The 23,875-nt window shown below is 51.3% G+C and overlaps 1 protein-coding gene and 1 long non-coding RNA gene across 3 annotated transcripts in view; one reads left to right on the top strand and one right to left on the bottom strand.

The window, feature by feature from the left end:
- The window catches only part of VDR (vitamin D receptor), a 106,470-nt gene extending 87,046 nt beyond the window's left edge, over positions 1 to 19,424 (bottom strand). For both annotated transcript variants that reach the window (XM_060412687.1, XM_042246802.2), the window contains exon 1: positions 18,907 to 19,424. The gene's annotated coding sequence lies outside the window, so the exon portion shown is untranslated. The remainder of the gene's footprint in view (positions 1 to 18,906) is intronic.
- LOC132659439 (uncharacterized) lies at positions 5,041 to 14,847 on the top strand. Its single transcript, XR_009599914.1, has 3 exons — positions 5,041 to 5,439; positions 7,761 to 7,936; positions 8,794 to 14,847. It is a non-coding gene; the product is annotated as an uncharacterized LOC132659439 (long non-coding RNA).
- Positions 19,425 to 23,875: the final 4,451 nt, after the last annotated feature.

The following is a 23,875-nucleotide window of genomic DNA, read 5'->3' as shown; positions in this document are numbered from 1 at the left end:
TCTGCTCCTGATGACTCCCCCGCCCCCCCCCACCCCCTCCACAGGAAACAGAACTCACGGCAAGTTGAGGCGGGGGCAGGCAGAGAGCACTTTCAAGATGCTACAGAGGAGCCTTGAGCCTGTCTCAGCTGAGCGGGGGGTGGTATCTGCACAGAGTCCATTAGAGTCCGTACCTGTGCTATGGGCCACTGTCCTCAACCCTGGGTTCTTGCTGCCCTGCTGTGGGGCCCAGGATGGCATCTTCATCTAGATCTGTCCATCCAAGTCAGTCTCAACCCGCTGGTGCCAGATGGCTTGCTGATACCTGGGTATGTCTGGGGACAACCCAAGTGAGACGATGTCCCCATTGCTGGGGATCAGCACACAGTGAAGCTTTGATCTCAGCTTAATCAGCAGAATATGTTGTACAACTCACGCGGCTGCTCCCTTTTGTCCCATCCTTGAGCCCTGAAAACTCAGATATTTGGCCATAGGACATTGTTTAGAATTTGTTACGATATATCATCTTGGGTAATTGATTTGTGTATTTGAACATATATTTTTAACTGGGTTGCTTGGTCCCTAACCTGGGTTATAGTTTCTGAGAACCCTCTTGTTACCAAGGAAATCTGGCTCCTTCCATTGTTTCCTCCCAGCAGGAAGGCTTTCAAGCGATGGAAGTCAACCCCTGCCCGTACCCGCTGGTAGCATCTCTGATGAGCTGGTCTTCAGATCCTGCCACTTCAGTGAAGGCTGGATGGTAGCCATGACCCTGATGATACTTATAAAGTCCCCTTCGATACTCACACCCGCAGGGTCTGCCACCTCTGTCTCCCTGGGTCCCCACAAGTCACCTGGCCCCTGGTCAGCCCCAAGAGAGCCCCGCTTCTGGGCAGAAGGGAGGGTAGGCTGTGAAAGACTAGGTGCTCTTTTGCTCACAGCTCTCTTGGGGCCTCCTCTGACGTGCCCCCACGTGTCCCACAGACTCCTGCTGTACTGTGTGCACCTCAGGGCCCTTGCCTTGTACCTTGCAGGGCTTTCCCCAGACCACAGACGCTCACACAGCCTCCACAGTTTCCAGCCTCTAAACCACTGGGATGGGACTTTCAGAGACAACATCTCCACAGCCCCCCTCCCTCCAACTCAAGCTCAGCTTGAGGTCTGACCTCAGGTTGGGTGGGGAGAGACCCTGGACACTCCAAGCCCAACCCTATTGTGGCAGCCACAACTGAGTAAATATGAGTGCTTCTTATGTCTCCCCCTCCACCAGCACCATTTGGTCACTGGATCAGTGTCCCTTACCTGCGCTTCCCCTCCTCAAACAAAAATATCTGCTTTGCTAACTTCAAAGAAAAGCAGAGACATTCCTGACAATGATACTCATCAGAGCAAGATCTGCCTCACCAGTCTGTACTGGAACCAGCAGAGGAATCTGTGGGCAGATGTGCGAGTGACATATGTGCGGGCCTGCGCGTGCAAGGAAGGAGGTTTGTGAAGGGACCTATGAGATAGGAGAAAGCACAGTGATGCTTGGAGGGGAGGACAGGGGAAGATCCAGGTGGACAGAGCCTGGGAGAGCAGAGCGCCTGGCTCAGACGTGCGGATGCTGTGGCTCAGTGTGCACGGAACTGAGTCAGCCCGTTCATACAGCCCTCATATGTGCTGAAGGAAATGGACCGCCCAAGGAGAACGCCCTCCTGTGGACTGCAAGAGCCAAGCAGTAGGAGACAGGGGCACAAAGGACAGATCCAGGGCGCATAGACGCAGGTGGCCGTGACGATGACTGCACTTTAAACGGATGGTAAAGGTAAAATAAGTATATTTTACTATAAGGGTAAGGTAACGCCCGGGCCATGCTCAGGAGAACTGCGAGAGAATAATTCACACTCATTTTTCTGGGGATAACCATGTCATCCTCAGCTCCTCTGGACACCTCCTGTTTAAAGTCCAGGGATACAACAAAGTAAATGTGTATAATGCTAATTGATATACATACATACATGTCTCTAAAGGATAGAGAATCTCTCGGATTGGATTTTTAAAAGTCAGTCTATCTTTTGTTCATAATTAATAGTAACACACAAAATTAAGTTGGCATAGCAATATTAATGTCAGCAATAATGTTATTAATTTACAGTTATTATCAAATAGACTTTTTGTTGTTGTTCAGTCGCCAAGTCATGTCCGACTCTTTCCGACCCCAGGGACTGCAGTACATCAGGCTTCCCTATCCCTCACCATCTCCTGGAGTTTGCCAAAGTTCATGTCCGTTGAATTGGTGATACCATCCAACCATCTCATCCTCTGACTTTCAAGAAACAAACAAACAAACAAAACACAAAATAACTGAATCTGCATCCCTTTAGCAACATAGTCTTGAAATCCATGATGCAAAATTGACAGAATTACAAGGAAAAATTAATAAAACTACAATTAGAAGAGGAGATTTCCATTTACCTGTTTCAGAAACTCAAAGCTTAAAAAGTCAAAAATTGAGTAAGAACATACATCATAAATTGTTACAGTAGAACTTATTATTAAGTCTTGATCAGAAGGTCATGTATAAAACCTTGAACCCCAAGCTGGAGAATACACATCTTTTCAAGAACGCATGACAAAATAGTCACAAACGTAGACGATAAACCAAATCTCAGAAAAGACCAACTATTTGTGTTCATGTTCTCTGACCACAGTGAAGTAAAACAAAACTTCCAACCAAAAGGTCCTAATGTATCGCACAGGGAACTATATTCAATATCCTGTGATAAACTATAATGGAAAAGAATATTGAAAAAGAATAGAGGCATATAACTGAATCACTTTGCTGTACAGCAGAGATGGGCACAATATCGTAAATCAACTATATCTCAATAAAAAAAAGAAAACAAAACTTCAATTTCAAAAAGATAAACAAAATATTTGGCAACCTTCAAATGCTCTCTGAAATAATTTATAGGCTGAAGAAAAATAACTATGGTTATGAAAATAATAACTAATAATTAAAACAACACTCATGAAAACTTGTGGGTGCAGTGAAACCTCTCTGTTGGAAAATATATAATTTAAAATGTACTGATAATAATGTGGAGAAGGCAATGGCAGCCCACTCCAGTACTCTAGCCTGGAAAATCCCATCGACGGAGGAGCCTGGTGGGCTGCAGTCCACGGAGTCACTGAGTCGGGCACGACTGAGCGACTTCACTTTGACTTTCCACTTTCATGCACTGGAGAAGGAAATGGCAGCCCACTCCAGTTCTTGCCTGGAGAACCCCAGGGACGGGGGAGCCTGGTGGGCTGCCGTCTATGGGGTCGCACAGAGTCGGACACGACTGAAGCAACTTAGCAGCAGCAGGTAATAATGTAAGACTGAATGTTAGTGAGATACATATTCAGTTTTAAAAATCAAGAGAACAGAGAAAGCAGAAACATAAAAATAAAAGCAAAGATTAATAGTCTAGAGGCTAACAATAATGGAAAAATTCCAAAGCTGGTTTCTAAGAAGATTACTGAACCTGACAAACTTTAAGGAAAGGAAAATAGGAAGATTCATTCAGGAAGAAAAAGTGGGGAAAAGTTGGCAGAAACAGCCTTAATGGCAACTAGAGACAGTGTGCTGTTGCTGCTAAGTCGCGTCAGTCGTGTCTGACTCTGTGCGACCCCATAGACGGCAGCCCACCAGGCTCCCCCGTCCCTGGGGTTCTCCAGGCAAGAACACTGGAGTGGGTTGCCATTTCCTTCTCCAGTGCATGAAAGTGGAAAGTCAAAGTGAAGTCGCTCAGTCGTGCCCGACTCTTAGTGACTCCATGGACTGCAGCCCACCAGGCTCCTCCGTCCATGGGATTTTCCGGGCAAGAGTGCTGGAGTGGGGTGCCGTTGCCTTCTCCAGAGACAGTGTAGATACACTGTCTGATACACTGAAAGAAGAGCACGTCTTCAGGGAAGACAGCTCTCCCTCCCCTTTCCAGCTGGCGACAGGGCTCATGTCTTATTTATCTTTGTATCTTCAAAGGCCGGCAGCCTGGTACAAATAGATATTCAGTGGGTTTGTTATATATAATCAAGTGAGTAGGCAGTCCGTGGCCCCAATATTGGAGCAAACAGTCCATGGACAGAGCTCCCAACAACTGTGCAATGTCACTGCTTGTTCTTACTGTCAAATAAAGCACCACAGTTTAGAAACTCCATACCTAAAAATAACAATAATCAGAGTAAATTAAAGTTATCCTTATAATATTCATCTTCCTTACTTGGAGGAGATTGGTCTGAATAACAGTGGGAAGGGGCAAGGATGCTAGGGGTGGTATTCATCACCCAGAACACCTGGAGGAGATCATGTCCCATACGTGACCACAAGGCTGCCCCATACGTAACAGCAAGGCTGTTAAGGGGGGAAGCAGATTGGAAACCCATAGCTCATCATGACACCTGTGTCCAAGCTTCTGTGTGGCCAAGAAAGCTGGACTGGCCAGGTGTTCATATCAGTCTCTGAAATCAAAGGAATTGGTCTCAGCTTTCACAAACACCATGCGGGCCAGGAGCGTGAACACTGCCAGGCTGGAATGTTTGTGGCTGAAAACGAAGCACTGCAAGGCTGACATATGCAGGACACCAAAGTTTAGGATCTCAGAAGTTGTAGAGAAGCCTCCTAAGCCCTTCCAAAAATGCCCTTTCCAGGCACTGAGGCCGGAACTGTTCCTCTGCGGTTCTAAGCACATCTTGGCTCTGTCCCCTAAGGAGTGTATGTGTGGGTGCTCCAAGTCGCCAAGTTGTGTCCGAATTTTTTGCGACCCCATGACTTGTAGCCCACCAGGCTCCTCTGTCCATTGGATTTCCCAGGCGAGAGTACTGGAGTGCATTGCCATTCCCTTCTCCAAGGGACCTTCTTGAGCCAGGGATCAAATTCCATGTCTCCCGCACTGGCGGGCGGGTTCTTTATCATGGAGCCACCAGGAAGCCCCCTAAGGCGAGGTCGCCCTAAGGTTATCAGCCATTGCTAACCCTGAATTTGAGAAGCAGATGCTTTCTTGACATGAAGATTACTAGGGGCGGGTTGGGTGGAGTGAGCTGAAGGCAGGAGGACACGAGGGCACTGGCTGCCTGAGGGGAAAACAGGGAGTTAAAACTGCCTAGTGCCGCGTTCTGCCGGGGCCAGCCCTGAGCACGCAGGAGCTCAGCGAGAGTTCACCAGGAGAATGGGGGTGGAGGAGGAAGAACGTGCTCCGGAAGCCCCAGCGCGGCTGGAAGCCATGTGGCCTCTCTGGGTCCTGGGCCAGAACAAGCGGACCAGCAATCATGGGGCGGAGGGACAGACACAGAGCATCTGGCTTTGCAAATAACAGCTTCCAGGGGAACGGCTTCACGTGAGCACACTGTGGAACCGATGCGAGGATGGAGGAATGCTCCCTACTATCACCCCATCAGTCCGCCCACCATGTCAGCTCCACTCCAAAGTCTTTGAAGGTAAAGCCAGGCAACCCCGAAACAATAATAACCATTTGTAAGACACTTTACCACGTAGAGCGATCGCTCAGATACGTTATCTCCTATGAGTCTTACAACATCCTCTGGGAGGGTGTATTTAATATTGCTTTTACTTTGCAAAAGAGGAAACTGAGGCTCAGCAAAGATAAGAAACTAGGGACAGAGCTGGGACTTCTCACTCCAGACCCTGGAGGTTTAATGCCTTTTCTTCTCAAAGTGTGGTCCATGGACCAGCAGCATCTGTCCACTCTGGAAGCTTGTTAGAAATAAGAAATTTCAAACCCAGACTTGGTGAATCAGAATCAGCATTTGAACAAGATCCTTAGGTGATTCATATTTTAATAGTCACATTAAAGTTTGGGGCATACTATGTTTACCAATGGGCTTCCTAGGTGGCATTAGCAGTAAAGAACACCCCTGCCAATGCAGGAGAGGGAAGAGATGTGGTGGGTTCAATCTCTGGGTGGGGAAGAGCCCACAGAGTAGGAAATGGCAGCCCATTCCAGAATTCTTGCCTGGAGAATCCTGTGGACAGAGGAGCCTGGTGGGCTGCAGTCCATGGGGTTGGACATGACTAACTTGGCACACAAGTCCACCATATCAGCCCATTCTCATAAGCACCTGATGGCCCACTTGAGTACTAAGGCCCCCACTCTGGGGGAGTTTCAGTATTTTATAGCTGGAAGGACTTCTCTAAAGCACCTATACCTACTTCATCATGGTACAGATGATGCTGACACATTCTGAAAGCAAGTCTCTAACAAAACTAAAATGAAAATGCAAAAAAAAATCTGTCTTTTGACTCAAAAGGCTTCCATTAAACCTCCCATCTTCTTATTTCTTTCTTTCTTTCTTTTTTTAAATATTAATTTGGCTGCCCCAGGTCTCAGTTGCAGAATGCAGTATGTCAGTATCCTGACCAGGGATTGATTCCAGGCCCCCTGCGCTGGGATTGCGGAATCTTAGCCAGTGTACTACCAGGGAAGCCCCCTATTTCTTGACTTTAAATTTGTTTCCTATTTAGTGCTTATTAATCGGAGTTCTGTTAAAAGAAAAGCAGGTTTTCTTTACCAACTTATGTGCAATTTAGGCTAACAGTAAATGTCATCCCAATGACAAGAACAGAAGCAATCATGGCCTTTTCTTTGTTTGGTATGTCCTATTTTTTCAGTGTTTTCTACCTATGGTTCAGTCACATGCTAGGCAGCTGTAGAAAACCGGCCTGCTACGAAAGTTCGGTTTTGGATAATCTGAGACAATCACTGAGTTGGTTACAAATATAAATTAGATGTAATAACATGTGGAGAGATACACTTAATAATAATGTGTGGAGAGATATCTATATGTCTACAAGGATGCAGGCTGTGCTAAAAGAGTGTCTGTTTTGCACCAGTTCAGGGCTGTGGCAATTTTCTGGTTAATTTGCTAAGTCAGGAAGGCCAAACCAGATCCTTCAGGCCAGTGGTAGATTTTTGAACCTAAATATTCTGGTTTGGCTGTCTTCATTGTAAAGTTAACCTGTTACTTGCCAAATCACTGCTTCATTCATGCTCCATTAAGGGGAAAGAAATTCTTATGTGAGTGTGAGCACACGTTTTAACATGTGATTTACATGGAGCTTGGCTTGGGTCATTTGTTCTTTGAGATATCAACTCAAAGATTCGTCCCATAGGAGGTGGGAAATCCAGGGTCCCTCCCAATATGTCTAGGAGTGGATATTGGCCTTAGGTCCCCCTACCCTGACCCCAGCCACTTTGCTCACTTCTGGTTCTAAGTTTGTGCTTCTGTGGGATTTTCTCTACCATGTCTTGCCTCCTGCGGACATCTCCACTCTGTACTTGCATGGATTAGAGTATCAGATTTACTCCATTTTGCTTGATTTCTCCAAAACATCGCTCACCAAGGTCAGTGGATGTAGCTAACTTGCCCTGTGAATGGAAAAGGAACAGAAAGGCTGTTCTTTGCCACACAACAGAATAGCTCCTAATGCTGATTACTAGAATCTGTATCCTTAAAAGTCTTCCAGTATTCTCTTTCCCTACATTCCTGCCACGGGAAACTGTCTTCTACTTGGGCTCAAGCCTCCTACCATGTTGTGGCTCCTTCTTTACCCAACTGCCCTCTAAGCGAAACAGCCCTCACCCACAAACAAGCCTATCTCTCCCCGGTGTCCAATATGCTACAAAGGTCCATATGGTCAAAGCTATGGTTTTTCTAGTAGTCATGTATGGATGTGAGAGTTGGACAATAAAGAAGGCTGAGCATTGAAGAAGTGATGCTTTTGAACTGTGATGTTGTAGAAGACTCTTGAGAGTCCCTTGGACTGCAAGGAGATCCAACCAGTCGATCCTAAAGGAAATCAGCCCTGAATATTCTTTGGAAGGACTGATGCTGAAGTTGAAGTACCAGTACTTTGGCCACTTGATGCGAAGAGCCAACTCACTGGAAAAGACCCTGATGCTGGGAATGATTGAAGGTAAGAAGAGATGGGGGCGACAGAGGATGAGATGGTTGGATGGCATCACTGACTCAGTGGACATGAGTTTGAGGAAACTGGGGGAGACAGTGAAGGACAGGGAAGCCTGATGTGCTGCAAAGAGTCAGACACGGCTGAGTGACTGAACAACAACAATAAGCCATCTCATGCAAGGAGAGCCTGCTAAGACTCAAACAGCACATCGTGAGGTTTGTTCAACAAAGGGCCAGAGGATGAATTCTCCCGTGGGTATCAGCAACAGCGGGCCCCTTCCTGACACACACACCAACGCCTTCTGTTACAGGATAGATAGATGGATGGCATCCAGGTGCGAGTGCACGTGTGTCAATGTGTGTGCAAGCATGGCTGAGAGAATATATATATGCAAGTGTGCATACATGTGACTATGTGTATATTTGCATAGGTAGAGAGCAGCCCTAGGAATCAGATCAAATGTGATGAGGGAAATGTGTAAAGCATGGGTCTAGACTCATTCTTGGAGAAGGCAATGGCACCCCACTCCAGTACTCTTGCCTGGAAAATCCCATGGATGGAGGAGCCTGGAAGGCTGCAGTCCATGGGGTCGCTGAGGTCGGACACGACTGAACGACTTCACTTTCACTTTTCACTTTCATGCATTGGAGAAGGAAATGGCAACCCACTCCAGTGTTCTTGTATGGAGAATCCCCATGGACAGGGAGCCTGGTGGGCTACAGTCCAGGGGGGTCACAAAGAGTCAGACATGACTGAGCGACTAAGGACAGCACACACAGAGAGACACAAAGGAAATGGACAGAGCCATGGGGAACTGGAAAGACAGAAAGAGTTTGCTAAAACAAGATCGTCTTTGTTCTCAGAGACCTGGGCTCCGTATACCACAAATGCCACTGGAAGAGACAAAGCCGGGAAGACGCTTCTAGTTCTTAGGCATGGAAGACCCTGGGAAGGGTGAGCTGCACATATCTCTGACGCCACAGGAGCCTAAGTGGGGGAGGAGCCTGGCCCTTCTGGAGGAGGAGGAGGAGGGCAAGGATACCTTCTCAGAGCCCAACCTGACTGGGGCTGAGACCTGGGGTTTCCAAGCAAAGCAATGTGAGCCCGCCTATAGCCCCAGAGTTGGAAGGATCTGAGACCCTTGGGATGGGAGGGGATCAGGGTAGGGCTAGCATTTCACCAGCCCCTTCCCCCGTACTGCTCATATTCCCCAGACCTTGGAATCCTCTGAGGGACTGAGGACAATATGTTTAATGTCACTGGGAGAGGCTGGTGAGGCCAAGACACCCCTGGACATATGCTGGTGGCTGGTTCCATCCTGTGTCCAGGCAGATCCCCTAGGCTTGGGTGTAAAGAAACTGCTGGAAGTTTGTGCTCCACTGCTTGCCCCAGGCAGCACTGTCCCAGGGAGTGGCCCCTCCTCTCCTCTCCTCCAGCCCCACAGACTAACCTGGCTTTGCTAGCTGAGACCTAGAGGGCTAGTGTGCACAGGACAGCGTGGAAAGCCTCTCTGAGGAGATGACACCCAGGCCAACAGACAGGCTGAGAATGGGGCTGGCTGTTGGAAGGGGAGGGGCAGGCAGGGGGAGTAGAAGTTCTAGGCCCTGAGGCAGAAAAAGAACTTCAACCTTGAGGAACTGAAACAGCCAAGGGCCTGGTCAGTAAGGAGGGCAGAAGATGAAGCTGGGGACATGGGGGAAGTCCAGAATTACTCAGGACCGGCCTTACAGTCTACGGTAGCATTCTGAGCGTGCGCGCATGCGCGCGCGCACACACGCACACACTCTGAATGGTTTGCGGCGGGGCGGGGGAGGTGGGGAAAGGCTACTACGGTCTGAATGGTGATTCTTAATGCTCATGGGGACTGAAATGGAGGAGTCCCATGCTGGGAGCAGGGGACTGGTCATGAGGGCAGAGTCCAGGTGGGGAGAGGAGGGTAATTTGAAGTCGCTGGGATGGTCATGGCAATTGAGAGAAATGGTGGGATTAGCAGTACACTTTGGAGGCAGGGTTTGCTGGACCTGATGATAATATGGATGTGGAAGGTGAGGAGGAATCAAGGAGCACAGTCCTTAGCAATGAGGAAGCAGAAGAGACATAGGCAACCCTGGGGGTGTAGGTAGCAGGCTCAGAATGACCAGGCGCCTCAGGTAGAAATGTCACGTGGGACCTGCCTCTTGGAAGTTGGGCCTCAAAGAGGAGGAAAGGGCCAGTCAGAAATGAGGACTTGCCATCTTGGGGGTGGTCTGTACAGCCATGGAAACGCACGGAGAGGAGCCCCAGGCCAAGTGCAAGGGCACTGGCTTTAGAGTCACTTTGAAGCCACCACCGGGGCAGGAAGAAAATCAGGAGAGCGCCGTGTGGGGAAGCCCGGAGAGGGAAGGGTTTCAGGGTGGGGTAGGCTGAGTTAAAGCAGCCGAGAGAGAGGAAGCCTGTGAGGTGAGAGTCTGGTGATTTTATTATGAATGGTGGCATGGCAGAAGTCAGGCTGGAGGGCGTGGGAAGAGGGGATGGCTGCGGAGGAAGCAGAGGCAAGTGTCATGTCCCCACAACTTGCGGCTCTAGGGGAGGCGGTGTGGATCTGGTAGAGGGATGTTGGAAAGACCTGTTCTGCATTCTGGGTGGAAGCCAGAGAATGAAAGTGTGAATGAGATGGGGGTTAGGCCTCCCTCAGGCACCCCTACCTCTTCCAATAGAGTTGAGGAAACCTCTACCCCCAAATAGAGCTTCTCTCGTAGCTCAGTTGATAAAGAATCTGCCTGCAATGCAGGAGACCCCGGTTCGAGGCCTGGGTCAGGAAGATCCCCTGGAGAAGGAAATGGCAACCCACTCCAGTATTCTTGCCTAGAGAATCTAGAGAATCTCATGGACAAAGGAGCTTGGCAGGCCCCAGTCAATGGGGTCGCAAGAGTCAAATATGATTTAGCGACTATCACCACCTACCCTCGAACCCAGACCTCTGCCTCTCGGGCCCCTCGGGCCCCTCTTTGGGCTGCATGGAGAGAAGTGCCAGGACCAGGGTGAAGGAAGCTGGGAGGGGAGGGCCTGCCTCGCTCTGGAAATAGAAAACCAGTGCTGGTAACTGAGTAACTCCTGGAGATGGGGCAAAGGCCCTGGCAGAGCCTGAAGGAGCAAAAATAATCTGTGCCGCTTGGGCGGTGAGGCAGATCGGATGTGGGGCCGGAGAGGCCTGGCCTGCGGTCCCTCAGCCCCCAGCAGCCCTCCCTGGCATGCAGGGGCGGGCTCTGCTCTTCAGTCTTGCTCTGGCCCGGCCAGAAGCAATGGGTCCTGGCAGGCAGAGCCTCCTCAATTAATGGCCATGCACCAGTGCCCAGGCCAGTGAGCTCGGTCCCCTCTGCCTCACAGCACTGCCTGTTCCGGACCCCAGATGAGAACATCACCCAGACAGACAAGCAGGCAGAGCCCCGCTGAGCCCCAGCCAGGCAGCCGTGGCCTGGACAGCCCCAGTTGCCTGAGGTCAGGGAGGGGTGGCCTCCCACCCTACTTCAGGAGGCAGGCCTCGACCACCCCAGCCTCCCTCAGATCTCCTTGCCCAAGGTCCAGAAGGTTACGCACACATTGCCCCCAACATACCCTCGCACATGCAGCAGATGACAGAGTCCTCAGAGGGAAGGCTGATCTAACAGCATCCATGACTTGCTGGGTGATGGGTGAGTTTTGGGTGTAGAACCTGCTGAATAAGGGTCTGGTCCTTCCCCCTCTTTCAGCACCCCTGTCCTAGCTCACCTTAGGCTCCATCTCTCTGCTTCACTTCCTGTTCCCAGGCTCACTTCTAAGATTGCAGGAAGCAAGAGACACAACTCTCACTGAGCAGATGGTGCCAGAAGATGGAGTGAGACCCCCAGGCCTGCCCCTCTTCCCTCATAGCACACCATCCCCAGGAAAGTGGGACTTTGAGGAGCAGAAGGTGCCAGGCTCCAGAGCACAAGGGTTGGGCCCCTCTCTCCCAGGGAAGGAAAGGAAGGTGAGAATCACTGACCTGAGAAGTTTCCATGAACTCTGGCCATGCTGGAGAAGGGGGAGAGGCCTGCACAAGCGGGCAAAGCACAGGGGAAGGCAGTAACCTCTCCTAGTGGTTTCCTTACCATAAATTTCTAATTGGATCTGGATCCAGTGGTACAAACAGACACACAGGACCTGCCTGAGGAATGAGCAGGGCTGGGAGCCACATGCCACCAGGACTTTAGAGGAATTAGGGGCGCTGGTATCAAGGGACTCAGGCCCTGGTCCCCTGGGGGACTGGTCTCAGTGAGGGGAGGCGTTTTACCCAAGAAGGAACCCGAGGCCAGGCCCATGCCCGCTCCTTCTGACTCCCAGCACAGGAGTGCCCTCTGTTTACAGACGAACTGTGACTGTGGGTAAGAGAGAGAAGGGGTCGTGGTTGATCCTCAGAAACAGCAGGCTCTGTATCCCCCGCTGCTGATTCAGCCACGGCCCCCACCCACCTCACACACCTCCCTCCCAAGCTGATGGGAACAAAGAGGCTGCAAGTTTCCAGTTGTAAAAGTCGGGGAGGAGCGATCAAGAACAAAGATCAAGGCTTCGGATTTTCCATGACACTTGTGCAGGGGCGGGGGCACCGAGCCTTGCTGAACTGTCTGGCTCAGTTCCCATCACCGTGCCCTCTGGGAAGCAGGAAGCTGCCACCTGGGCCTAGGGCAGTGCCAGGCTCACCACCAGCATGGCGCCCTCTGCTGGGGCCATCTGGGTAGGAGGCACACTCACTGCTCTGCAGAGCCTCCTGAACTCTGGGGCCTCAATCCCAAGTCCTCCCAGCTCTCTAAGATCAGACAGCCTCAGAGTTCAGGAGCTCACTGCACCTAGTGGCCCCCTAAACCTGCACCCCTGTGCAGAGGTCAAGTGACAGAGCATAGGAGGCGTGGACTTTGGGTGGGTGGGGTTGAAGGGAATTCATCTGTAGGAGGTCAAAGGGCAGTTGGGCTTCCCTGGTGGCTCAGCTGGTAAAGAATCCGCCCACAAGCGGGAGACCTGGGTTCAATCCCTGGGTTGGGAAGATCCCCTGGAGAAGGGCATGGCAACCTACTCCAGTATTCTTGTCTGGAGAATCCCATGGACAGAGGGGCCTGGCAGGCTACAGTCCATGGGGTTGCAGAGAGTCAGACACGGCTGAGCGACTAAGCACACAGACTGCAGCTGGGACTGGGCTGCCTCCCATGGTGGGGCCAGTCTCCGTGGCCCCCGCCTCCACTTATACCCGACTCTCTCAGCCTCCAAGCAATCTGGGACTGGGAGAGGTCCACCCAGTTAAACACATGATGGTATGGCATGGAGCCCTCATCAACTTTTTAAAAATGTCAGATAAACCCATGTATCCAGACAGGGAGCGTCCTCCCTGTACCAAAGTATAGTACCAAAGTACAGAAAGTGGAAAAACGATAAGTAGATTCTGAAACCATTTTGCTAAAAATAATTAGACTTCAAACCACTGCACTTGGATATCTGTATTTAAATAACTAGTGACTCAGATGGTAAAGCATCTGCCTGCAATGCGGAAGACCCAGGTTCAATCCCTGGGTCGGGAAGATCCCCTGGAGAAGGAAATGGCAATCCACTCCAGCACTCTTGCCTGGAATATCCTGTGGACGGAGGAGCCTGGCGGGCTATAATCCATGGGGTTGCAGAGTCGGACACAGCTGAGCAACTTCACTTTCACTTTGAATGTGCTTAGAAGGAAGCATAGAGAAGTAAATGTCCACACTTACGCCCGGGGTCATCTGGATTAGAATTAAAGGAAAGAATTTCGTATTTGAATTTTTATGCTAAGCATGTGTGTGTGTGCTTAGTTGCTCAGATGTGTCTGACACTTTCTGACCCCATGGACTGTAGCCTGACAGCCTCTTCTGTCCTTGGGATTCTCCAGGCAAGAATACTGGAGTGGGTTGCCATGCCCTCCTCCAAGGGATCTTCCTAACCCAGGGATCAAACCCGGGTCTCCTGTATTGCAGGCAGATACTTAACCCACCCGAGCCACCAGGGAAGTCCCCGAGCATGTATAATTTTATAATAAAAAAAAAAGATGAGGGTGGGGGAGGTGGGTTAGAGCAGTCTAAGTATGTAGACAGAGTTGGGCACACGCATAGACGTGCCAAGTGTGCGCACACACTCACACACACACACTCCTGGGTGCATGCTCACACCAAGCACATCTGGCCCACCAAGGAGGGCACACCTGGTAAATCTGGCAGAATCCTGGGTGCACGGCTGGCTCAGGCACACCCCACAGACCCAGGCCCCCTGGCTTGCGGCTGGCAGGGCCCGAAGCTCTCTCTAGGCACAGGCCCCATCCTCTTGCGTCCCCAGCCTCCATTTACTCCACCTCCCCTCCCCGCCCAAGCCCCCCAGGCCTCCAGCATTTCCTGCCAGGTATTCACACAGCAGGACCCTGCCCAGTCAAGGGAGTCAACAAATCCAGGAGAGGAGCGCATGGCCTGGCCGTGAAGATGGCCTCCCCCTCCTCTGGGGCCCTGGGGCACCCATCTCCAAAACCGGGGCTGTCCCAGGGTTTCCTTCGGATCTCGATTTGATTAAGAAACCACCTGGGCCTCAGCCAGTCCAAATGTGATCCTGATTCTGCCGCTTACATGTTGGGTGATCTTGGACTAAGGTTATTAAAACCGTCTGAGCCTCAGTTTCCTCACTTGTAAAATGGGAATAATGAGGTTAATATCTGTGAGACGAAATGCTTCGGAAGACAAACAAGGAAATGACGATCAGGTGTCAGGATCTGGCTCCCTCCAGGGCAGAGAATAGGGCTGTGATCAGGGAAGGACACAAGGACCTCTGAGGTGCTGGCAGTGCTCTGATTCTGGGCTATGGGAACAAGGATGTTTAGTTTAAAATTATTTATTAAACTGTTCATATACGTATATATTTAACAGACGCATGTGATGTTTCATAAAAAGAAAAGGTGTTTTGAAAAGTTTCATATTCAGCATAAATGTAAAATAATATGAGCAAGTATAAGGAAGGTCCCATTCTCATTCACACTCTCTGAGGTCAGGGTTAGCTGTGTGGCAAGGGTGACCTAACAAGTGGAGATTTCATTTATAAACCTAGACCAGTGCTGTTTTCTTTGCTAGGGGAGGCCTGGGAGGGCAGAGGTGCCTAAGAGGTGTGGGTTGCTGTAGGTCCACTCAAAACTAGCCCATTCTTCCCCACGGCTCCTCTCCACCACAGAGGGCTGAGAGCTATGCACACAGTGGCCCAACCAGCTTCCGGGCTGGCATTATCCTCGCCCCTGCAAAGTTCCCTGAACCCCAGACAGCCTCCTTTCTTCACCCAGCTGCCACTCCGCGCATTCCTCAGCAGCATGGCCCCTTCCTTGGTCCCCAGGCCCACCACTTCCTGCTTCACTGGGGTCCTTCCTCGTGCCTGGAAGGTCTGCCCCTCCACTTCCCAGCCTTTCCTGGCCCTGCTCCTAGCTCTCCTAGACAGTGAGGCATTCTCTGCCACCCCACAGCACCCCAGGGCTCCAAGGCCAGTCTGCACAACGGCGTCCCCCCTGTGCTGGCTCTGACTCCAGTAGAAGGCTCCCTCGGGAGAACTGGGCATGGAGGCAGGGCTCCCGCTGCCCTCCCAGGCCAGAGACACCATGCTGGGCCACAGCACCCCAATGGCCCTCAGGCCTGAGCCCACCCTGCCATCAGAGGCCACAGGAATTTCTGTGGGACCCGGCCAGGGCTTCTGCCCGGTGACCGTCAGCTCCCTACCCCCCATCTAACTTGCTCCCTGTCTCTTCCTGACTTGGCTTCTGTTTGACTCTGTGATTTAGTTTGTCTCCCCTCCCTGATTTTCTGTGGGCCTCTGTCTCCTCCATCCTGCCCAGCCAGCACAGGGGCAGCAGGAACCTTCTAACTGCATTGCAGAGGGGTGGGGGGTGGGGGGGTGGGGCAGCCCCTGGGCTTCTGACCCTTGCCCCCAGCCTGAGCCTTTGCTGGCTCCTCTGGGAGGTCTCCCCACCTCACAGCAACCCCCCCCCCGCCCCCAACAAGGTGAAGAGAGCCCAAGGGCCTCAGTGGTAGAGCCGAGCTGAAAGGGAAGAGGAAGCTGATGAAACTGGGGTGCAGGCAGATGGAACTTCTGTTGTTAGGGGAATGAAGAGCAATGGGGTGGGGGGCTGTCTGAGGTCTTGTGTAATAAGAGCTAAGAAGGAAGTTGAGTTCTGGAGGAAAACAGAGCCTTGAGTGACGTAAGAGTGGGTTTCTGGGATGAATTCTGATACTACGTTCTTCTTGGGGTCTAACCTCAAGCCTGCCTGCTGCAGAACTAGCTCTTCCCCATCTGTTCCTTTCTTGCACCGTCAGAACCTGTGCAGGGAGTAACGTGAAAGCAGGAACAGGAGGTGCTTGCGAAGGGTAGAGAGAGTCTTTCTCGTCAGCCTGTAAAGCCACCAGGATGTCCCCTCCCCACCCCCAATCACCTGAAGCTCCCCAGTCCTTGGCACAGCCCAGAGACCATGCTGGAGGCAGAGGCCACTCCAAACCATGTAGACAATCTTCCTTTCATGACCTTATTTATTATTCTTTTCCCACCTCTCCACCCCTTCCCCACCAGCTGCTTAAAATATTTTTCAAACAGAAAAATCCAACCACAGCTGGAAACCAACCCTAAAGTTAGTCCAGAACGTGGGAGCTGCCCGGGAAAATTGCCGGAGCTCAGGCGGGGTTGTGGGAGGCAGGGCCTCAGCCACGGAGGCAGCCCGGCTCTCTGGGGGCCCCAGAGGGACAGGAGACCAGGCAAGAGGGCCCTCGGGTCCCATCACCATTCCACACAAGGTCAGTGAAGACTCGTGGTGGCCGGGCCCTGGGCTGGGGCCCTGAAGGGACACAAATCAGCTTAAGTAAAGGGACCTCTCCTTGAGGAGCAACAGGCTTCAGGAGGGGGTAAGGCACAGGCCCTCCAGTGACAACAAGAGCGTACGCTTAGAGAGCGTTTCCTGCGTTCGAGGTCCAGGCCTAAGTACTTTTACAAATGTGGCTCCCAGCCCTATCAGGGCTTCCCTGGTGGTCCAGTGACTGAGAACCCACCTGCCAATGCTGGGGACATGGGTTCGATTCCTGGTCTTGGAAGAGTCCACATGCCACAAGGCAGCAAAGCCCATGCACCCCAGCTACTGAGCCTGCGAGCAGCAACTACTGAACCCTGCACACCCTAGGGCCCACGAGCCACAGCTGCTGAGCCCGAGGGCCGCAGCCGCTGAGGGCCTGCTCCACAACAAGAGAAGCCACCACAAGGAGAAGCCTGCTCACTGCAGCTAGAGAAAACCCAGGCACAGGTGCCAAGACCCAACACGGCCAAATATTTACATGAAATGTTAAAGTCCTATCAGCCCTGTGCAGAAGGTACTGCTGTTCTCCTCATCTTGTAGAGGAGAAAACCGAGGCACACAGAAGTTAGGAAACTTCCACCCACCATAGCACTATAAAGGCTAGAGCCAGAATCTTGGCCCAGGGAGCCAAGAATCCATGCTCTCAGTGCTGTACTCTGCCACCTCTGTACGTGCAAAGGCAAGGCAAGAACCCCATGAGACAGTATAAACAAGCTAACATGAAGATTCAGAGATGGTCCCCCGCAGAGGGTCAGAATCAAGGAGGGCTTCGTGCAGGAGGTCGCACAAGCACCACTTCTGGAAGGAGAGTGGGGACTTTGGGCCTTTCTCAGTGGCAGGGGCAGAAGGTATAGAGCAGAGAAAGCTGAGGCAAGAGCAGACAGAAACGGGACGCAGGGGACCCAACTCCCAGCATATGACCCCCACCACTCGAGAGGCCACCCCCACTCCTGCCCAGTGCCCAGAGAGAAAGAATGCATAGCTGAACCGAGGCCCGGCCACAGTGACCACGGTCTGGATTCACCCTCCGTCTCTCCAGCATCCCAGGCTGCGTTCTCGCCTCCCTCTGACACCTCCCATCCAATCCTCTCACCCTTCCTGTTTGTACTGGTCCCCTTGCACACCTGTTCACAAGGGTGGGTGAGAGGCCAAAACTACTAAAAATTCTCTATAACACAAATGTTTGGTGGCATTTAATTTAGACCAAAGTCACCAAGCTATCTTGTGCCCATGCAGCCATGTGGCCTCAGGACCCCAAGAGATAGGGTGGCAGGTCCCTGGGCTGGACACCCCTTCTCTCTGCCTTGCCTCCACTTATCTCTGAGGCCTCTTCCAGTCACGGGGTCTGAGCCTCAGTTTTCTCTCTGGATCTGTTTGGTGTGTTGTGTTTCAGGACTGAAGGCCTCGTGAGCACAGAGTACTCATCTCTCTTCTCCATCCCTAAGGCTTGCCATGGAAAGACCAGCTGGGTGGATGCTCAAGGCTAATTCAAAGCTGGCGGCATTGGCCAGTCTCCCGCGCGCCTTCCATGTAAGCTTCTAAGAGCTTGTTGGTACTGAATCACCATCACCGTAATATCTGATAATAGCTGCCGTTTACTGAATGCTTATTGCCTGATGCACAGTAATCTAGAAATGTCTCATGGATTAGCTCATTTCATCATTTAAACAATGCTACATATGGTTGGATGGCATCACTGACTCAGTGGACGTGAGTCTGAGCAAACTCCAGAGGTGGTGAAGGACAGGGAAGCCTGGTGTGCTGCAGTTAGACACGACTTAGTGACTGAACAATATATCAGGAAGCTGAGGCCCAGAAAGGGTTAAAGGCGGTGCCCAAGGTCACACTCAGGTGCAGGGCTTCACAGGGAGGGAGGGAGCACCCGGAGGGCAATGACTGTGTTTTGTTCCTCATTGTCTCTGCCCCAAGTCCCTGCAAGGCTGGCCTTTACTAGCACAGGAGAAGTGCGAAGACAAAGCTGTGAATTCTAAAGAACTGCCTCCTGTCCGGGAATCTGTGAAAACCACCTGCCCCAGGCCCATGCAGTGGAGGGCTCTGAGTCCTTTCTCAGCTCTGGGCCAGCTCGACTCCAGTTGCAAGGACCTACCTGTCCCAAGGTGGGCCTCGCCTGGGTGCACGGAGATCCCAGGATGGGCAGCTGGCTCCTTCTGGTCCCACCAGGCAGGCCAGGCCCGGTCAGTGCCAGGCCTGTTGCTGAGGCACTTCAGCTTTGGGTGGACTCCCCTCCTCGGATCCTGGCTCCTCCTGAATCCTTCTGTGGAAGCTGCTGCTGCTGCTGCTGCTGCTGCCAAATTGCTTCAGTCATGTCCGACTCTGCGCGACCCCATAAACGGCAGCCCACCAGGCTCCCGCGTCCCTGGGATTCTCCAGGCAAGAACGCTGGAGAGGGTTGCCATTTCCTTCTCCAATGCAGGAAAGTGAAAAGTGAAAGTGAAGTCGCTCAGTCGTGTCCGACTCCTAGCGACCCCATGGACTGCAGCCTACCAGGCTCCTCCGTCCATGGGATTTGCCAGGCAAGAGGACTGGAGTAGGGTGCCATTGCTTTCTCCTTCTTCTGTGGAAGCAAACAACCCCAAACCTCTGCCGGTGTTAAGGCTGATCCTCAAGAACCGAGGGCCAGGCTCCTGGGCCTCTTGCGCCCCCTGGTGGAAGGAACAAAGTAGTGCCTATGCCTGCAACTGCTTTGTGAATCCAACCTTCCCTTTTCTCTCCTCGCTCCATCCTCTCTCCTCTCCTCACCTTCATTCACTCACCCTTGACTGCACGTCCACTGGGGGCTGGGCACCTGCCGTGAGATGGGGATGCATACCGTGTCCTGTGACTGTGACACTGTGCTTGTCCTGAGGTGCTCACCTTGTACTCACTTAAGTCGTTCCCTCATCCTACACACAGCTGCGGAGCTTCTACTCTCCGCCAGGCTCTCCTCCAGGCGCCAGAGACGCCACCTCTCCCCACACGGAATTGACAGTCTAACAGGACATTCAGCCTGGTTAACAGAGGGTTATAATGGAGAAAGCGCAGGCGCTAGAGAAGAGACGGATGTGAAGACAGCAGCGCTGACGCCGAGCAGCGTGTGCACGGGGGCGGCAGGAGAAGACCTCAGAGTGACATCTGGGCTGGGCTTGGGTGGCTGTGTGGGATCTCTCCGGGAGTAGGACAAAGGGTGTGGATTGGGTGGGGCAGGGAGGAAAGATTATCCCACACAAAGAGGGCAGAACTAGCGAGCACATAGAGTCCCGGCATGTTTAGGGAGCTACAAATAGCCTGCTGTGGTCAGAGCGTGCGGTTAGAGGGAAGAGGGCAGCAGGAGAATGGAAGGGCCTTGCAAGCTGTGGAAGGGGTTTGGGTCTCTTCCTGCAGCCTGTGAGGAGCCACCGAAGGTTTTAAGAGACAAGATGATACCACCACGTTCGCGTCTTATTTATGGTAATTAATTAATTAGGATGTGCCAGGTCTTAGTTGCGGCAATGTAGGATCTTTGATCTTAGTTGCACCATGTGCGATTTTTAGTTGCAGTATGCGGAGTCTTAGTTGCTACATGTGGAATCCAGTTCCCTGGCTAGGGACTGAACCCACGCCCCTTGCATTGGGAGTATAGAGTCTTAGTCATTGGACCACCAGAGAAGTCCCTGCATTTTATTTAGAAAAGGACCACTAGACCAATGGAATGTGGGCTATAAGAGCAAGCACCAGGGGCTCGTGTACTCCAGCTGGGTGACATGGATTCACTTCTCCAAGCTGCAGACTCCTCATCCATCAAAGGCAGTAATGATGCCCCATCGGCAGAGCTGTTGAGGGGACCAGATGAGACTGTGTGGGTAGCGCCTACCCCCGTGCTGGACACATAATAGACACTCAGTAAACGATCATGTTTTTTGAAGTCAGAAAGCCTCCTAGGCAGGCTATTACAACTGCTTAGGCAACAGATGTGGAGGACTGAATCCAACCACCAACCATAGAGGGATGAGGAGTGAGAAATGGAGCACTTCCTGCCCTATCAGTAAGCAAGGATGTCATAGTCGTCAGCAGTCGCAGCCCTCCAATGTGACTGGCGAGAGCCCTAAGGGCACTCAGGAAGGAGGAGAATCCCTGTGATCCTGCAGACATCAGGACTGCAGACACTCCCTACGGTGAGCCCCAAGGGAGCTCAGGATGTGAAAAAACAGAGGATCCTGGCCCAGGATAGCTGGGATGCATATGAAATGAATTTCAGTGAGCCCAGACTCTTGCATCCTCCCATACTTAGAAAAGCACTAATTTCCTTAACTTGGGATATCTGATTTTCTTCAATTAACAATAATCTTCTGAAGTCCAAACTACCAATCCTTAGCAAAACTTCTATATGATCTGTCTCCTCCCCTTGCCTCCTTGGAGCAGTTCTCTCAGGGTTACTTGAGATGCTGCCTCCTGGGTTTTGAGTCCTAAAAATCCCCACCGAATAAAGCATATAATAAAGTCATAACTTTTAGGTTGTGATAATTTTTTAAGTCGACAGGAGGGAAGACACCCAGAGCTTTTTCAGACAGTTGGCTTTCAGGATGGGGTTGGATGTGGATTTTGTTTCTCTAAGGACCTCTTGGAGTCCATCTCTGCCTCCTGCCCTCAGGCTCTCTCTGGGGCTTCCTTATTCCTATCACTTTCTTAGGGGGTGGCGTTGCTTAGGGGTGTCAATTCCCAGAGGGGAGGGAGGGCCATGGAGTTTACATTACGTGTGGATAGCACACACATCAATGTGACTTAGAGAGTGCTCATCTCAGGTCATCGTCAGTGGAGGGACTTTGGCAGTTATAAGGATCAAGGCCCCCACAGCCATTACATAGACCCCGGGGACAGTTGTCAATAGGCTTCAGGGGCGGGCATTTGTCTCCTTCATCTGCAAGTCCCCCTACAAGAGAGTCTAGCTTTGTGTGCCTTTTAAGATGTCCGTTTGTGTTTTGGTTTTCCCTGTATTTCTGTCCCCTGTTCCATTTAGATATCAGCCCTTTGGGGCTCTTTGATTTCTGTGGGGTAGAAGCTTTCTTAAAAGACTGCTTTAAGACTATTCCTTAATCTGTCTTTCATCAGTGGCTCAGTGATTGAGCTGAGAGAGATAATACTAGGTGTCCCTGTGGTGCTGTTGGGAGAGAGAAAGGAAAAACAAGGGGAGGGCAGGGAGAGCTGGAGCCTGCATCAGTTGGGGAAAGTGATAGGGACAGAATGAAGGGACAAAATAGGTGATCAGTTAACCCCACTGCCTGGCTGCGTGTGTGCTCAGCCGTCTCTGACTCTTTGCTCCTTTATCCGTGGAATTTCCCAGGCATGAATACTGGAGTGGGTTGCTGTTTTCTTCTGTTAGGTAGGTAGAATAGGGAAAAGGAGTCCAAAATGGCATTGGCTAAAAGACAAGGAAGGGAAAAGCCTGCGAAAATAGAGCAAAAGAAGGTCCGAGGACCGGAATGAGGACCTCAGGTAAAACAAACAACACTCTTGGCTGCCCAATTTCCATAGGACAGGCCCAGGGAGAGAGAAACGTATAAATAGAGGAGCCAAAGCCAGCTCTCTCTCTCTCTTCCCACCCCCACCCCGCACGCTGGGGCGCTCTTCTCTTGTCTTTGGATCAACGTGTCCTCATGCCTCAAAGATGGATTTTCCTGCTATCTTCTAAATAAAATAGAGCTGTAACACTGAGCTATAACACTGATTTGTCTAAGAGCTATAACATGGTCCATTCGAGACCTAAGAGCTATAACATGGTCTATCCAAGACCCAAGAGCTGTGACACACCTAGGGGGCTTTAATGTCCATCACTCCGAATCTTTGTTGTGACGAGACAAAAACCGAGGAACGTACACTCGTGTGACACTTCTCCAGGGGACTGTCCCCACTCAGGGATCAACCCCGCATCTCCTGCGTCTCCCGCACTGGCAGGATTTTTAACCACTGTGCCACCTGGGAAGTCCATGAATCCCATTAAGGGATTGTAAGTAGAAAAATATGGGAGACCCTGATAAGTTAATGATTACTCAAAAAAGCAGGTTTGCTTAACCACAAAACCAAGCAGGCTTGCTTAGCAACAAAACCATACAACAGAAGCATGGGACATGCCCCCAAACAATAAACAAAGGTGGCGAGAGACCCACATCCTGCTCAGTGAGCTCAATAAGTTAATGATCCCTAGGACAGGTTCTGTGCACACAAAAAGCAATCATTTATGGAAAGGTGACTTTTCAAAATAAAAAACCCTCATTGTACTGAAACCTGAAAATATTTCTCCAAAGTGCTATATGGACAGTCCTGGCCTGACCATACAGGGACAAGTAAATGTCCCTGCCTGACCAGGGGAGGAACTGATGATGGAAACGTGCCGTCTGCTCAAGAAAGACAAAGAAGGCCGTTCTCCACCCTGCCCCAAACCCCCCAACTTTTCCTTTGATTATAAAACTGTAGCCCAGTGAATTATTGGGACACAGCATTTCTCGCTTGCCTGTTTGTAAGCCTGACAAACATCCTATTCTAATAAATCACTTCTTACCTACCACATTGCTCTCGCTGAATTCTTTTCTGCACCGAGGCATAAAGGACTATGGTACCAGAGCTCTTCAGAGCCCCCGAAGTGACATCAATAGGTTTTGAAAGGACCGCCTGCAAGCAAGCCCACTGACAAGGCTGTGAGGCTCTGAGACCCCTGCCCTGGGTCTACCCTGTGCACTGGGCATGCTGAACCCTGGGCATCAGCTGTGCCAGGCAGAGCAATGATTCCCAGACCCCGAGAAAGCACTAACAGCCCCCAAATCAGAGGCCTGTGGAGTGCTGGATGAGGAGGAGAAAGCATGCCACGGTGGGCCGAGTGTGAGAGGCCCTTCCTGCCCCTGCTTCCTGACTCTAAGAAGCAAATCTGTGGGGCTCTTAAGACATCTTGGGGAAGAGAAGAAGCCTTGATGACCAAGGAGATTAAATTCCGCGCCAGTCTGGGTCTCCGAGTTAGATTTAGGTTGGTTCCCCAGCCCCCTTTTTTAATAGTGATCTTGCAGAAGCAGCAGCAGTGAGTAGTAGCTTGAAGTGAGATCTTAGTTCCC

Source organism: Ovis aries, chromosome 3 (genome assembly GCF_016772045.2).
Source record: "Ovis aries strain OAR_USU_Benz2616 breed Rambouillet chromosome 3, ARS-UI_Ramb_v3.0, whole genome shotgun sequence".
Taxonomy (NCBI): domain Eukaryota; kingdom Metazoa; phylum Chordata; class Mammalia; order Artiodactyla; family Bovidae; genus Ovis; species Ovis aries.
The sequence above is the reverse complement of the archived record's forward strand: the minus strand, read 5'-3'. Positions and strand labels throughout refer to the sequence as shown.